Source organism: Anser brachyrhynchus, assembly GCF_964034855.1.
Source record: "Anser brachyrhynchus genome assembly, chromosome: 4".
In the NCBI taxonomy this organism is placed as follows: Eukaryota; Metazoa; Chordata; class Aves; order Anseriformes; family Anatidae; genus Anser; species Anser brachyrhynchus.
In genome coordinates, this window is record NC_137698.1 from 30143115 (window position 1) to 30159688 (window position 16574).

General features: G+C 32.5%; 1 long non-coding RNA gene across 2 annotated transcripts in view; it reads left to right on the forward strand.

The window, feature by feature from the left end:
* The window catches only part of LOC308195083, a 252908-nt gene that overhangs the window by 135239 nt on the left and 101095 nt on the right, over positions 1–16574 (forward strand). The window lies entirely within an intron of this gene.

A 16574-nucleotide genomic window follows, 5' to 3' on the forward strand; every position in this document is an offset into this window, starting at 1 on the left:
GTCTTTTGGGCATTGTATTTCTGTAGCTTCATCAGAATGGAAACTCTGACAACGAGTAAAGGTAAAAGAGGCTTGGCTTCTGCACAGATGCATTAAGCTGTGTAGTAAAAGTGTGCACTGTCTAAATGTAAGTGGGATATATAAGAATTCCCCTGCATTTCAGTTTTCCAAAGAAAATGAGAAAAAAAAAGAGTAAAGCCCTCTCACATTATTATTCATGACTGTCTTCCAAACACCTGTCTTACACAAAATTAAATGGACACAGTTCCCGCTTCTTCCTTTGCTATAGTAGGTAGGTATCCAATTAAGATCTCATGGAGTCGATTAAAAAAGACGAAGAACCCATTCTGAGAAAAATTGTATGAAATAAATACATTTTTCTATCCCTCAATTTAAAAAATATATATTTATTAAAGTTATATTTATTATGTATATAGGTTTTATGACAACTGCTTAAAAATATAAAAGCTCAAGATTTTTTGGCTTAAAAATATAGAAAAGTTTGTAAAAGAACAATTTTGACATGAGAATCTAAGAATTTTAAGAAAATAAATTTCAAATGTAAAGTTTGAAATATCTCAGTGTTTATAAATTTGCTTTTTTATGGCTGAGTGTTTTAGCTTACATTTTTTGTCTTTTAGTGTGCTTACAGTTAGATTATTTATGGTTTCTGTCTTCATTTTCTGAGATAACGATGTAGCATCTTCAGTTTTCAGATCTACTTAAAATGTTGTATAACTGACCATAATGGGGGGTTATTAAGTTTCTTCAAGTGTAAGGGCACAGAAAGTCTGAATAGGGTCTTTTTACTGATACAAAAGGGTACTTACCTAAGTGAAGAACGTAACTAGGCTCCTATATACCAGTCTTTCACTTTAAGTTGGAACCATGTAAAATTAAAGCACTCAGAAATGGTGACCAGCTAAGATAGCTTTTGCTTGCAAGCCTACATGAATAAAACCAGTATTGTTGTTATTCTTAATACCAGTAACTTTCAATTGAAACATTCTAAAAATTAATACCCACTTGTGTCCCTTCAGTCCCCAAATTGTGTTAAATAACAAGATCTTTAGATGTTTGATCTTAGTATTATGAGTGCATGTTTATGTTCTTTCTTTCCATATTGTAAATATGAATACATACAACCAGAAAACATTTCTAATAGTAATTACATTGTCATTATTATGTAGGGAAAATGTAAAGGACTGATGGTGTTTTATAGGTTACTGAGGTAATTTTTACTTTCAAACATAAATAAAAACTGACCAATTTATGGCCAAATCTTTTCTGAAACCATTTTCTAGCATGAAGTGGCAATTTATTATTTTTTATTTTTTTTTAAATTAGGCCCTTTGTCCAACACCAAGTCGGTCCTTTGGTAGTTATAAATGGTTGCCATGCTGTCATATGCACCTCCCTTGAGCTCTCCTTTTACTATTATCAGTGTAAAAAAAGCCCAGCAACGATTTAAAGACTGTCTTAGTATCCAGCCCTTGCCAATAATGATGAATAGATGATCCAGTAAAGCTGCAGACAGCTTTCAGCATCATGGCTTCTTGTGTTTTCTTGCTGTTGAAAATATGGATCCTGAAAACTCATTCTGTCCTAGAGAAACTCTGGGCTCCAATGCAGATGATACACATAAAGCAGTCTGTGGATAAAAATGCTTTTTCCACTGTTTGTATTTGCATGTATTTTTCCCATGTCTGAGAAAAATATCTGTCCCTTTTTTATGGTTTTCCTCTTTCCCAGCACTTATAACTGCCCAATTAGAATAATGTTTTACATTCCCATAACGGCTGTGCAGAAGATCTGCATCCAATTCTGTGTTTCTCAAACACAATTAGCACTTGTCTTTAGTATTAAATATTCATAATTCTGACCTGAAACAACTGGTGGCTCTTAACTAGCAGAAAGATTGATAACAATCCTTACTTTAGTAAACTGTTTTCTGTATAGTGATATAGGTGCATCCAGCAACTTCAATGTACTGAAAAAATGTAAATCCAGTTCTTTTGTTTCTTGTTCAATTATCATTTTATTATACTGAAGTATTTTTTTCATAAAACAGAGAAAAGAAACATAACATCCTATAAATATTTCTAATATATAAGCTTTCATAAGAGAACAAAATTACTCTGAGTGATACATAATTGCATGGTTGGATAGCATAATTGGTTTTGGCCATTCTTTTCTAGAACAGTCCTTGCCATAAGAGTTATTTGATTACCATATATTAAAATGGCTTCTGTTCAAATGTTAATTTCTCAGTCCTGAAGTCCTATTTTTTTATTATAAAATGTAGTAAGTAGCAATAAATCTAGAGAATGTAGTGATCTTCACCAGTTTTTGAAAATGTACATGAGAGACTTAATTTTCTTTTAAAATCCACCTTATCTGTGCCAATCAGGAGCTGTTAAGGGTTTGTGAACCAACTTCTACTCATTCATATTAAAATGTGGTTACTGACATTGCTTTCCATGTGCTGAGAGTTTTTGGAAAATATTCTCTCTCTCATCATTACTGTACTGTGCTAGGAAGACAGACTGAGGAAGCAGAGTGGGTTAGCGGTATAAAAAGGCCAGATTCAGATAACTAGGAATTTCAGCTGGAGAAAGTCTCCTATGCTTTTTATAAACTCACATTATTTAATTTTGGTAGTGGCACTTGAACTATTGATGGAGCAGGGGACAATCAAAATGTTTCCTGGGTATATTCTGTGTTCTCATCGCAGCACTGAAAGAAATGAGTCTGTAATTTTGGGATGCAAGCATTAGAGGGCAAGGCAAAATATATCCTTAGTTTCTTTCTGAATTATTTTTGAGACATTTTGATGTTGTGTTATTTATGAGATTTTACGTATATAGGAAGAGACTGTGACTTTTGAACACTATGCCAAAAATCTCCCTATGCCAACCAATAGTGAAACTAAATAACCAGGTAGTTAGATAATAACAGTTATGTCATGATTATGCCTTCAGGGCTTTACAAAGATCTTTTTTTCAAGAAGACATTGCTAATTTTTTACTGTTTATTTTATTAACTACTTCAGCTAGATATTGATAGTGTTTAGCAGTCATGAATACAGGAGGAAAAACAATGCTAGCTAAAGGCAAACAAGCTAAATTTGTGAACTAAAATGCCTTTCTGAAATTAGAATACAGAACATGTGTGGTAAAGAAGTAATTCCCATTTCATGTAGTTTCTTGCTAATCAGTAAAAATCAGAAGAGGCAGAGGATGAGAACAGGAAACTTTCTTAAGATATTACCTAGTTGAATAAAAGTTGCTGAAATGTCTTGGGGTTCAGGAACTTCATGACTGAGTGACTATAGGTGTGAACATCCCATTAACAGCATATTGAATGTGTTGGCATTCTACTAGACAAAGTCTCTTCGCTGCCAAGACAGCAGTCATGCAAACAGATGTTCCTGAAATCATGACTACTACAGTTCTTTACCAGAAGAAAAGGCCCAGAGACAAAAAGTGTATGGCTCTATCCTTTTTCAGTACAGCTGAATAAGGAGTGAATGTGCCAAAGAAATAATGCTTAGATGACAAGTAAAGACTCTTTCACAGCTAGTGTTCTCTTGACACAATGCATATTCTATTTTCTCTCTGATTGTCTAACAGGTCGTATCTATCAAAACAGTTTTCTGTGAAGGTGAATCAAAATCCTGATTAATACATGCTATAGACAAGGGACAGCTAATTATTTAGGCTAAGGCCACTGAGTTGGTTTTACTTTTTTCTTAATTCTGGGAAGGGAGAATATATTGCATTATCTGAGACTTTGAAAGGTTTTAGATTCTATACATTAGTTAAGATACAGTAGGAACTACACTCTATTTATACTAAAATGATGGTGAGCCAGTGCCCTTCAGTAAATAAAGAACCAGGCTGAAACATAATATTGCAAAAGAAAACTATGTCCAACAAGACCTTTGCTTTACTAATAAACAGTAGCTGTACTGTAGTATATTTCCAACCTCAAGACCACTCAAATCCTTATTTATTTATTTATTTATTGTATCACATTGGAATCATCAGGGAAGCCAGGGAACATTTTGTTTATGCTTCCTTTTATTTGAGCTGAAAAACACAGTAAAACAAATATGCTTGCACCAATTTTTTTTTTGTTTTTCCTATTAATATTATTACATATTTTGAGAATGTATTCTGAACATTTAGGATTTTTTCACCCTTTCTTGGCCTTACAATGTTATACAAAAAAAAAATTATATATATATATATATAGCAATAGTTTTAGTTTTTACTTATTTTACTTAGGAGTGTATTTGCAAATTAAGAAAAAACAAACTAACAAATAATAATCTTCTCTTTTTCTGACCCTAATTATTTCTTTGACATCTTTTTAGTCTTCCTGTACTTTCAAAAGTACAGGAATTTTGCAACATTCAAAGGTTCTCTGTAGTATTTCTAGTTGATAGAAGGAAAGAACGAGATAATTGAGAGGAAATGAGACGATTCCTCTCTCCTTTTTGATGTTTTTTAGATTTCTAAGAAACTGAAGAATCAGTGGGAAACCACAGATGTGTTAAGTACATATATATATATATACTTGCACACATACATGTGTGCACCTATACATGTATACAAAAATCATGCCGTATAACTTAATCACTATGAATGACATAAATATTAAGGGATCTACACTACAGAGAAAAGCCTAAACACAAAGGTGATATGTGTTCAGATGCTCTATTATTTCCATGGTAATCACTTTTCCTGACAAGTGTCCAAACAAGGAATTATAGTTGAAGAAATTGTCACTTTTATATTGCAATTTTTCAAATTGTAATCAATCAAGAACATGCTAGATTACTTATTCACAGCCTATAAATGCAATTTGTAGAAGCTAAATCTTGTCAGCTCATTTCTCATTCTTGACATAGATGTTAAATTTAAGCTCAGCAAGGTAGCTTGGCATCGGTTTCAGGACTGAGTGTATAGATTGCTGAAAGAAGCCTTCAGGTATCCAGAGAAGACTCATTTTTGTGTTCTCTGTAACTGGGAAAGATGCTCATTTTACCTTTCCAAGATGTGCACTTGAAATTTCAGAAAACATGTAGACTGTAGCATGCATTTTCTTCCAAGCCTACAGTACTGTTATTAACATTTCGATCCTGCTATTATGCATGGTGGTTCTTCCTATGCCTCAATTTTAGGGAAGATGCTCTTCAGTTACTTTTGAGGTTACATCACCAGCTCTGCTGTTTTGGTTCATGCTCTCTATGATCTCTTTAAGTGGTAAATTATGGTTTCCGTTTCAGGACACACATAGCTCTTTGGTTTATTCCCTTTCACTTATTCTTTATCTAGCAACAGCAGAAGTTTAAGCTTTAATTCTTGATAACATTAATGATTCTCTGTAGAACTACTTAGTATGGTATACGTCATTTTTGATATATAAATGATATTACGAACCAAATGCACAGTTTTTAAAGGCTTTTACATTAGTAAATGGCTGTAGGATATAATTTTGCTCTTGACGTCTTAGAAATAAGCATGAACAAAGAGCGTTAGTGTAGGGCTAGGAGGTGTAAACCTGTGACATTTTAACTGTACTTCTTACACTGATACCCCTTTGCCCCAAGTTAAAGATGCCATTACTACATCTATGAATCTCCTATTATGAAATATTGAAGACATTTAACCTTTTGCAACTACCTTATATTTAGAATTACTAACAACGAATGCTATAAGATGCATCTTAGCTTTGCTCGGGCAGTTTGTGTAAGATTGAGTTCTTTTGGGTTTTGAAAGGAGGGGAGTGACTTAAGTCTTCCCTTTAGTGTTTAGTCCTTTTTTGGAAACCAATTTTGTCAAAATAGGAGGACCTATTGATGAATGGCATATTTGCTTACTATTTGTTTACTTCTTGATATTTTTTTATTTTATTGCTTAGTATACATGTGACAAAAAATAATTTGGTGCTGTCAATTGTTAGTTTTGATGGTTATTTCAGTATGGGTAGTGAAATCTTTTAGGAAATTATTTAAAATTTGGAATTAGTAGAGAGAGCCTCAGAATATTATTCTATCTCACTATATTAGACTAATATTAAAGTCATATTTTGAAGTCTTGTACTGTGAATGCGTTCTTACCACTTCTAAACTCATCTGCAGACAGCTCAAAGATTGTATGTACATCTGAAAAAAGTAGAATATATATAATGTATATATAGCAGTTAAATTTCTGTTTCATTTGTATGTAAAGAGATGGGACAAAAAGTTTCAGAAGTATATATCCATACACATTAAAGGCCACTATAATATTTTAAAAAGGAAATCTCCATTATTTTAAGCATACACAATGTTTGGCAGCCTGTGTGTTGCAGAAAGTTCTGAAAAGAAAGGAAGTGTTTAGGAGAACTAGATTAATTCAAGTCTGAACCAGGTAAAAATGAGGACTATGTTCAGTGATTTAGTCCATGCTTTAATTAATTGTATACCATAAAACATTATAGTTTTAAAATGTTAGTGCTGAAGTACAAGATAAAGGAAAAATAAATTCTACAGGTGAATCTGGTTTTAGTCAGCTCATTGTACCATATGAATCAATATAAAGAAAATCAGGATCACAAACATATGGTTGAATATTGCAACTCATATATTTTTGTCCAATTTTTGGAAGCATTCTTAGGCATCCCAATGGCTGGAAAATTAGAGAACACCTGAGGAATGCAATGGTTAGAAAGTAGCTTATATGATTCTTGAATAAACAGTAAAATACTTGAATCAGAAAAGTCAATAATTTGCAATTCTATTGTCATGCTATATCATGAATGTTTTGATGTCCGCAGTTAAAACAAAAAAAAAAAAAAGAAAGAAAAAAGAAAAGATTGGAAAAATATTCTAGAGTTCTTCTACAATTACCAACTTTAGCTTATTAAAATTAAATTTAAGATAATGTTATAATCAACTGTCATTTACATCTAAAATCCATCTTTGTTAGAATGAAATGTCTTTACCCAGGCAAAGACATTCCAGAATCTGTTCCTCAGAAGCTGATGCTGGATATGTTCAGGAAAAAGAAAAAAAAAAAAGCAAATATTAATGCTAATATTATGATTTAATGTTAATAACAGAATAGAATCATTAAAAAGAAAAACTAATAGATTCTCAATAACCAGATAAAATATCATAAATTAAAATTAAATATATCTCTGAATATATGTTCTATTTCAGACAGAGTTATTGCCAGATATATATTGTTCAATGGCCCACATTATGTAATGCTTTAAAAGAGTTCTTTGTAATTCTTTGAAATCCTAGGGAATTATTAATCTTGTTTTACTATCCAAGCCTTGATATTTATTTTCATATTTTATTTTTACACACACCAGTGTCATAATTCAACACAGAATGAAAATCTGGAGGGCACTACCAAGATTATTTTGTACCACAGTCAATGTCACTGAACATTTGCTTTACCCTTGAAACTCCTAGCTAAAAGTTTTAGTGTTATTAATTAACAATGGAGATTTTGCAAGTGGACTAAAATGCAATGTTTTTCTTAAAGTTACACTATCAGATTTATGCTTATTGAAAACTGACTTAACCAAATACTTTATTTCTGTGAAAATTATTTTCATTGTAACATGCTGTCATCTAATTGCATAAAAGTAAAAAATCAACACCAATATCCTGTATTTCTCTTATAGGTCACAGTATAGTCATTATTTAATTTGAGCATTCAATTTCTTTGTTAACATCCTCATATTTAGCACATAAAATATATCTGTTAGAGCTATCGACTTCAGAGAAATCTTTGTTTCCCTATGTGAAAAGGAAATTCCATTCCCAGTCACTAGTTTTCTCAGATTTTCCACATAATTGAAAGTTGTTTACAAGAATGTGATCACTGTTGAGGGAGAAGTCTGGATAGTTAATGCAACAGCTGATGGTTTTCTGAACTAACCAGTTGCGGTAATGGGTTTGAAAGTATTCTCCTTATGTTACTTCAAAAATGCACTGATATTTACCAAAGCAGAATTAGAAAGACCTGAAAACTGCAATGTATAGATACAGCAGTATTAGGTATATTAGAACATCTAACAAAAATCTATCAGGTAGGTAGCTTTTTTTTTTTTGGTCTGTTTGTTTTGTTTTGTTTAGTATCATCACCTAGAAACATCTATCATGGAGACTCAGTTCAATCTACCGTTTCAACCATTTACAGATCCCAAGATACAAACATTAGTCCCTACTAACTTTTGAACATTTGTAAGGTAAATCAAGTAATATGTCTTAAGATTTTGTGGTTGGTTGGTTTTGTTTGTTAATGTATATGGTAGATATTTATTTATGGTAGGTATTTTCTGTAGTTTTCATTTTATTATAACTTACCATAGCAAGTCACTTTGTTTAGAAGTAGGTGTTCTTGTACCATTGTGGATGAAAAGTATTCATTTTGACATTTAAAATGCTAAAACCACGTATTTCCAGAAAAGAGGTCCAAAGCTGTGCAGAGCAAACAGGTTTCATGTATGCATGTGTGACTATAGGTTTCCTTCTTTAGAAAAGGTATAATAGGTATGAAGATAGATGTAGACAGAACTGAATATTCAAGGTCTGTATTGCTAGTGCCTTTTTTTTTTCTCTGTGCCTGTGTGGTTAGCAAATAATATAGCCCTATAAAATCTTTTTTCTCTAAGTGATAAAAGCTTATGATTTATAGTTTTCTAAACTGAAATAATGTTGTAGATGTACAACAAGAACATGAAACAAGTTCCCAAAAAGGATTTTGTTTCAGAATATAGTTTGACAAACCAAAAATATTTCATCAGAGGCCATGGTTTGAAATATTTTCTAGTCCATATATTTGGGTCATAATACTGACTCAAATCCTAGGCCCTGGAAATATCACATCTCTATTTCAGAATAGTGGTGGTTCTTTTCCTTTGAATTTCCTGTTACAGGAAGTTTGAAGGTTCTGTCCTGGGACAGATTAAAAATGATATGTACATATACATATATTATTGCTGTCAAAAATTCATTACATTAAGCCAAAATTATTTATATCAGCAAACATAAGGTTCATTTAGTAGCATTGTGGTAGATTCACTGAGATGAGCTCCTGTATATTTCAGCTAAGTATTTTCATCTAAGCTTTATTTTCAGATTTGGAACAGCAACTTCAGGCTATACCTGCAGTAACAATACAGAATATTCAAGTAGATAAATTGTTTGATATATTTTTATTAGCTGTTGTACCAGCCAAACTTCTTTCCTGATAGTAGGAATTAATTTGTGATCAGAAGAACAATAGTTTTCATATTCACGGTATCATTTTGAAAGAAGTCATGCATGGGCTTGTCAAGGCAGGACAGAAAAGCAGGATATGAGAAAACAGACATAGCCATCCTTGTCACCAGTGCTTTAGCAGTTAAATAGATCTAGCCTCCCTGAATAACTGAGGTCTTGAATTATTGAAGTATCTTCTTATTTTCATTCAGGAGAAGATATGAGACTTACTTTGAAAGAGAGATATTAAATTCTAAGTGATAGGTCTTAACATCTTTTGTTCAATACATGAATATTATTTAGCGAGTATCTATTATTCCTACTATAGAACGTTACCTTGCTTAAACTATATAGAAAGAAAATTGCCGAAGTTAACAAACATTCAGATTTTCAAAACCCTCTTATTTCTGTGGTCTTCGCATCTGCCAGGCTTCATCTGTACTTAGGGAAGTGGAAAGCCTTTACCAGAGGGTGATTTTGTGCTCCAATTTGTCTTTTAAAAGAACATCTCTCATTCTGTTACTAGTAGAAAAAGCCTCAGGAAGCTGAGTTAAAATTATCCTTTGTGAATAACCCATCCCAGCCCCAAAACAGACTATCAAAGGAACTCAGGCAATTAGCAGACTGATTTCAGTCAAATTTAGTTACTGAACTGCTTTTAAAGATCTTATAAGTCTTTCGCGTGTTAACAGGAAATATTCTTGAATGGAGCAGCTAGTGAAACTAAGAGTTTCTTTTAACCACTGTTTCACTCAACTTGGAAATTGACCTGAGAAATGAGTTTGCTAGGATAAAAATAAAAACTGCTAGACTTTATTATTCCAAAAAAGGCATCTTCTGCAACTTTCACTTTTGTATATTCACAGAATGTCAGTTCTATTGTCTTGGTATGGTACTGTTTAAGATTATTTTAATGTCTCCAAGACATGCTACAAAAGAGAATAAACAAAGAAAACAGTGAAAGCACGTATTTCTTAACAATTAATGTGAGCTAAGCTTCTCTTACATCCTGAGGTTAGTATTTGAATATAGAGTTTACAGTTTTGGCCTTGCTTTCATACCTATGGAAAAACATAAGTGACTTCTGTTGGAAACGAGTAATAAAAAATAAAGAAAGAAAACCCTAGGAACAGTCTGTGCTGCTTCTTTGACAGCAAGCAATGAACTGAATAAGAAATAACTTCCCATCTCTAAAGCAAGCAAGAGATTTAAAAATACATTAATAACATAGTGAATGTATATGCAACATAGTGAATATGTAGCTATCAATAAATATTACCCCATAGCAAACATCTGAAGCTAATATAACATATTCTAATATTATATTTCCCATTAAAGAATGTCAAATTCTTACCCAGTAAAATATAGAGAATTAAACCAAGTATATCTGTGTCTCGTGAATCAAAAATTATATGAAAACATTGAACATAGACACCAGAGTCATAGTTTAATGTATTTCCTCATATATCGGAACATACTGTAATTAAAATATTTTTTATAGGTTTTAAATCTCAACAGAAGTAGTTTGACAGCTGCAGTATATACTTTTGGATCAATTTCTTTAAAAAATTGAAAACAGAATAAAAGCTACAGCAGATGAAATATATCAAGAGATGTGACTGCAAAATTTATTGACATGTTTTGTATTTATGTAGGACCTGTCTGAATTCAATGGCATTACCACAGTATGGACTCATAGCAATTTTCTTACTGGAAAAAATACTGAGTTATTTTGCTCCTTAAAGTAACTTATACTGACACAGATGGTGATTACTAATAGACATGAACAACAGAGGCCAGCCAGAGAAAAGAGTGGACCACAGAAAGGATCACGTCTTTGCACTTTTTCGTTCATGTCTATTGCAGACAGCACCTGTTCCTGAAGGTGCTGTTCCTTTATCACTTACTGTTCCTGCAGTTCCTTCATCATTTACAATAATGTAGTCAGGAGAGGACTTCCCTGATATTACTGGGTTGTGCTGGTTTAAACATTGTGCAAGTGATGAATGTCTTTGTATGTCATTGAACAGGATTATAATTCTGAATATCTGAACAGTTAGAACATACAAATATGTATAATGATATGTAAGTATAGATCAAATACATCTTAAGCCAAGTGACCTCTCTTCAGCAGCAAACAACAGCCAGTTACATATGTCTAGAACAGGGAACAAAAACAGGCTAAATGTGAAGTGATACTTCCCAGGAATTCTAACCTAGCTTCCAAAGTTCAGGGTATTTTTCAGCAAGAAGTGGTATATATATATTTAATAACCACTGATCTATCTTTTCTCCAGGTATTTGTCCTGTTACTTTTTCAGGCCATGTAAATTTCAGTATCCAGAACATCCTGTAGCAAAAATCACTCCATAGTTAAGTTAGGTATCTACCTTCCCTTAGATTGCTTTGAACTTTCTGCCTGATGGCTTCACTTGCTCTTTCTCCCTCTTTTTTAAGAGAAGAGTGAATGAGCATGTATTCCTTATTAATCCCTGTTAGGAAAATACAATCAATAGAGAAAAATGGTGAAGTAGGTTAAATGCTTGGGTCCAAAATCTTAATTATAAGAGAACAGTTAGGGAAATCAGATGTAACTTTTATTTGGGGGCATATACAGAAATTGAAATATCACAGTTCTCATTCTTGACAATATAGATATTCCTGTGCAAAGTATAATTGTGGATGTAATTTTCTAAGAATGAGCCTGAAAATGAATTTAATTGAACTCAGGTTAAACTACTTCAACTAAGATAAGATGAATGTTGATTAACAGAATCAGATGCCAACTCAATTAAGGTAATTCAACATTAACAAGGCAGCATTTGTGACATATTTATTGATATGAAGTCTCTTGAAACAAGATTGCACATATTAGCTTTGACGATACTGAAGCTCAGGTATGTTTAGGACATTATGTGAACAGGAACTATGCTTCCTTTCATGTTCATGAACTTAGAATTTAAAATGGAAGTTGTAGTTATAAAGCAACCAGGTTAAATTGCCTAGGCTGGAATCCTCAAATTTTTAACGTGAAAATGGAATTGCAAATACTGAAGACCATAGGGTCATTCTGCCAAAAGAATTTTGTTGTTGTTTTATTGGATCTTAAAAGCAATAACAACAACATTTTTTGAAGATTATTGAATCAAAGCATTTGTTCCTCAGATTGTCAAAATACAGCTCACCCTGTAATAAAAATAGAAGCTATCATTACAATATCATGCAAAAAAAAAAAAAAGCACAGCATGGTTGCACTTTACTATGGAGCCCTAACAAATGAACTACTCAGTGTACTCAGTGGATACATTTGAGTTCTAAAAAGTAGAATATACTCATTTGAACTCCACCCTTATATTAAAGAAGTTATGGAACAGCATCACTATATAACAAAACGAAAGAGCATTAAAGCCTTGTTTGTAGGAATGACAGTTTTTTAGAAAAAATGAGTCTGCCATATTGCATTTTTACAAAGGTACTTCAAAACAACCACAATTAAAAAAAGGGGGGGGGGGGGGGTGAGGAAGTGAAGTTATAGTCTGAATTCTATGGGCTGCAAAAAATATCTATTTTTAGATTTTTATTTATTTATTTATTTTGCCAGTGTACTGGAGGTATATGTTAGGCTGATTAATTTGCCTTCTTATTCCTTCAGCTGTCAGCAGTGGAATCGCATTTAAATACTGGGAAACAGACTAAGGAAGAGTGTTTAAAAGTTATGTCTCCAGCTGATGAAGTAGATTCTCTGGTCAGCAAAGGGAGAAATAAATTAAAATGGAGGACGGGGGCATTCACTGCATATTACTGCTAGAGCAAACAATGAATCCTCATTCGTTATTTGATGGATAAAAGAATCAGTTTGATTCAAATGTGTTTTAGGGAAAGGTGACAAAAAAAGTGTCTGTTTGAATAGTGTAGAGACTGGATGTTCTTAGTCTCAGAAATTCAAAACAGCTGGTTTGTGAAATCAACAGTTAGTAGCAGGAGTTTGTAATGAAACTGCCAAGTTGGCATAGCATCATATGACAGGAAAATATAGTACCTAGCTTATAAAAAAGCAACTGCAGGCTGATTAGTCTATTCTCGATAGTATTCAAGACTTATGAATAAATACCTAAAGTAAGTATTTGGGACAAGGTTGTAAATGAATAAATGTTGAAAATACTGCATCAGTTTATCAAAAGTAGATTGTGTCAGACTAACCTTGTACATGCCTTTGATAAAACAACTGATTGATTGTCTAGACAGGGAAATTCAATAGCTTTAATGTAATTTCAGCAAAACATTTGATATAATACCGTAAGGAGAAAGACAGCAACACAAGATGGTTAAGGATGTTATGTTGGCTGGACAATTGTTGGATTTTTAGGAGGATGGTAGTGAAATTCAAGCATAAGTATTAGCACAAATCCTGTTTAATATTTTTCATTGATGCATTGTAATGCTTGGGCAGTGGAAATTTGCTGATGCGATAAAGCTGATAGTACAGAGGAGGACTGAGATACAATAAGACAGATTTCTTAAGCATTCTTAAGCATTAAGGTAATAGAAACAATAAAATTCAGTAGTTCAGAGTTCAAAACGTACATTTAGCAACAGTTTGTGTTACACAATGGAGAGGCTACAAGTAGAAATGAAAAAAATGTTTCAGTTCTCTAAGTTAGTCACAGGTTACTTGAAGTCACAGATGTAAATCACTTGTAAAAAAAAAAATGAAGGGGGGATTATGCAGCCTTTGGAAGGATTGGTCAGTTAGCATTGTTCTGTGAAATACTGAATCATCCATTTTAAAAAGTGAGTAGTCTAAATTTGGTCTAACTGTAAGGAAGAGATATCTTTACCTTCAAGATCAACATGGAAATGAGTAATGTATTTACTAATAGGAATCTGTAAAAGCTTGGCTAACAGTATTGTTAAAAGCTGGATGGTCTATAAATATATCATAGTGGAAGAAGGAGATGATAGTTAAGAGTAGTGAGGGGAAAAACGGCTAAGAAAATATAGATACCAGAACAGAGGGATACAAACGTCCTACTATTTAAGTTAGCCTGCAAAAGAAAATGCAGTTTGTTATCAGAATACGAGGAATGAAAGAAAAATCTTGCCTGGTTTTATAACAGAGTTTAATTGTTTTGGAAAGGATTTAGTAGAATTGGTGACTAATTAAAGAAGTGTATACGGGACTGTGTACTTTGAAGAGCCTTTATCTTCCTTAAACATAAAAAAAAAAAAATCTTTTTTGTTATTTCTGTTTTGGTATAAGCTCAGAAATTTTTATGCAAGTCTGTATACGAAAACAGGGAAAACCAAGGAAACCAAGGTAGGGATCCGTACTGAAATACACTGATCAGGGAAAAAAAAATGTGTGTTCTTTCAGGATCAGTCAATGTGATTTGAATTATGAAATTTTAGGTCTTCCTACTTCATATTCAACATTTTCAAAATGATGGTAATTATTGCCATCACATATTCCCTATTTAGTGTCAAATGATTCCAAGTGTTTTGCTCGTAAATAAAAAAATTAGGAGATTAGGAAGGATATTTTGGCAAGCAGGGGTAAGATTTGTAAAGGCTTACTTATGAACAACTTTGAAGTCATTTGAGGATCTGCATGTAAATATGGTTATACCTATGAGGAAGTCTGTGGAGGTTCACACATTAATTTAAGATTTTGCTTAGTGTCAATCATTATAATCTGCATATAGGTCTCAATAAGAATTCTTAGTTAATTACCTCAAAAGCACTTTGTGAGTCATCTGTAATTGACTATTTTTTGAGATTCTTAGATCAAAAGTAGGCTGAAGTCAAACAGACAACTACAGTGTACAAAATTGGAAACTAAAGTAGAAAGACAAGCTGTATCAGACTGTAAAGTTAATTATAATTTATGTTCTTCAATGAACCAAGTCTTTTCACACACTATTGTATTATGCTAGGTACATGTAGAATTTCATGAAAGATGAGGGGAAATTTTTGCATTTGGGGATAAGAATACTCTATTTACGACAAATAAGTGGAAGAGGGCAATTTGAAAGTCTGAGACAATACCGAGCTTGAGCACAAATTTGAATGGTATCTCCTACAAAATTTGTCATCTTTAAACTTCCTTAAAAGGACATATAAGGCTAATTATGTCTTTGAGATTGATTATATTAATAGTAAAAATTGCTGTCTGTTAACGTATGATCAGTGGTAGAATTTGTCAGAATATTCACAATTCACAAAAGAAAAGCCAAGAATAATACATGGGATTTCTGTCAGTTTTGTGGGTTCCATCTTTGATCTCCAGTGCATCAATAGGTATACAGCAGTCCATTTCATAAGTTTGGTGTAAACATACATTCATATCATATCATAGAACAAAGCGAGAAAAATATCTTTATTATGATAACAAAAAGAAAAAAAAATAATTCATGATTTCAAGGAGGAGATTACCTTCTTGTACATAGAAATAAAGTGCAGATTCCCTTGTTTTACATAGTGTAAATTGACATCAAACCATCAGAGCTGTCGACTGAGCTTGGGGGAAAGAATAGTCATTTCTTCCATCTGTAGAAAAGAAGAAGAAAAAAAAAGCCCAAACTGTTAGAAACTTTTGTTTACACTTAGGACTCCTTTGTCTAGAGGATTAGAGATATCAAACTGAGACAATAGACTTTCTTACAACCCATCCAAATATTAACAAATTGCTCTCCAGGTATCTAGTGCTGTGTGGGTTTTATGAATTTCTATTTCATCCTTTCAGCAATGCAAGATTATCTTAGTATTGTTCGTAAATGCTTTCTTGTGCAATGTGCTCAAAAAGTTGCCAATAGTTAAATGAAAAAAATCATAAAATGACCGGAGTCCTGTCTTATGAGCATCAATGTCTATGAACATCAAAGGAAGAATGAACCGATTTCAAAACTACCTTTATTGCACCAAAGTATTACAAACATCATTTTATAATGATAATCAACAATTATAAATATCAGTATTTTAGAAAAACAACAACAAAAAACACAAACAAAAAAAACACAAATTGGACCATATGAACAGCTGAGAGTCACTTTCTTCAGCTGCTTGCCTGATTGGAATATATTACATTAATCTAAGTTGATCTGTATGTGTTAATTACCAATGCAAAATAGAGTTCATATAGAGCAGAGACATTGATTGATCAAGTGCTATACTTTCTCATTGATAATACTCATTAGATGTTTGTAGTTGAGCCATTTTCTCTGTGGTCTAATATTATTTAAAAGTTATCTGTTCATGGGAATTATGTAGACCAATCTTCACATAGAGAAAAATCCTGCCTGGTTTCTAA